Here is a 1,860-nt window from a genome sequence, read left to right as displayed (position 1 = left end):
AGGGCAACATGAGGAGGAACTTGACAAGTGTCCTTGCTGCCTCTTCAAGCTGGGGCTTCCCTTGTGTGTGTGTGTGTGTGTTCTCTCTCATCCCCCCCCCCCCCCCCCCCCCCCCCTCCCTTGTAGGCTCGCCCCCCTCCTTGTAGGGATCTTTTTGACTTTGGATGAGCAAGCCCCTTAGTCATCAAGCATGACTAAGCACTTGAAGTAGGGGGTGTTCCCACAAGCATCTCAGGCAAGCTTCTCAAGGCACCTCAAGCACCTTAATCATGCACCAAGTCAAGCACCTCAAGCATGGAGCCAGTCAAGCACCTCAAGCATCTTAATCAAGCACCTCAAGTACGACAAGCACCTCCAGTTTGGGCCGGGTTCCCACCTCAAGCTCAGCCCTAGCTTACCTAAGGTCAAAGGACTTTTACACACATTATTGGAGGTCTTCAATGAAGCTAACCCTAAGGTCTTATGCTCCATTGGTTAGCCTTGCTCTTGATAGACCATCTCCCATTTGGGCCCCTTTACTATTGGCCCCGTGTTGAGATAGATCTATAAGCACATATCTATATCTTAACACTTGTTCCCGTTTATTCTCCCACATTAAGTGATCAATTTAATATGAGAAAATCATTTGGGTTGGTTAGATATTAAATTTTATGACATTTAAACTGAAACATTTATTCTTTGCAAAGGGGGCATCAAAAATTGGCATGGCCTACTGACTTACATTTTGAAAAGCCTTTCACTTCTTACAATGTTACCCTTTACTTTTGCATTTTAGATCTAACCCTTCACTTTTGTTTTGCAAGGTTTTCTCTTAATTCAAGCACTGAGTGACACATGGAGGGTCTTTTCTTGAAAAATTTAAGCTACTTCATATATAGTATAGAAGACTTTATCGAAGACTGCATCATAAGATCAAACTTCTATGAATATTTTGTTTAATGTTTTGATCTCTATATTCATTTTCAAGCATGCAGACAAAGTAAATGCTGCCTTGGAGAATAGCTTTCTATTCCAAAGTTTTAGCTTTCTATTCACAAGACTTTTGAATCCTTAGGGACACTTGTCTCTCAAAGAAGATATAAGAAAACAATTGAAGGGACAACAATGTTATTTTACAAAGACCCTTGCCATATGGGCGCTCATCCAACCAAAGAATCCAACGGCCTCGGTGTTGCAACAACCTTGCACAATGAACCCTATGGCCTTCCACATGCCAATAATGACTAAACCAATTGTCCTCTTCAAAGAGAGAGATACACAAATGTCAACACCTCTCAGAAAGACCTAGAAGAAACATTAAAAAAGAAAGTTTTCTGCCATGTGGTACTAATCCGAAAGCTTTATCCAATGGTCCACAATTGCACAAAAAATCCAACGCTTTACTAAGGACTCCTTATATAGTCCAACAACAATCCACTTTCATTCTCTGTAGGCATAACCTTAGATTGGTGACTTAAAGAAAAATTCTTTGAAAGCCACTAAATATATATTTTTGGCCTACTAAAGGCCTTAGGGCACTATGGGTGAAGGTCATTCAATTTTCGTTGCTTAACAAGTGTCCCCTAAGAGTCTTGAAAGTCTTGTGAATGAAAAGAAATCATGGCCTTTTAAATGCTATTTTCTAAGGTTGCATTCACCTTTTTGGATTAAAAAGTATACTCATAGGAGTTTGATCCCCTCATGTAAAGTATTTATAAAGAGTCCTTTGAGTTAAGGACTTCATAAAGATTTATTTCATTATTTTGTATGTTTGTTAAATTTGTCTTTTCTTATGAAAAATCACTAAAATATTTTTTTTTAACTTTTTATTTACTTCTTATTTTATTTTGCTTCAAATTGTAGATGTGCAATGTGCACCTT

This window comes from Adiantum capillus-veneris, chromosome 21 (assembly GCF_014529385.1).
Source record: "Adiantum capillus-veneris isolate H3 chromosome 21, ASM1452938v2, whole genome shotgun sequence".
Lineage (NCBI taxonomy): Eukaryota > Viridiplantae > Streptophyta > Polypodiopsida > Polypodiales > Pteridaceae > Adiantum > Adiantum capillus-veneris.
Note: the sequence above shows the minus strand (reverse complement) of the source record.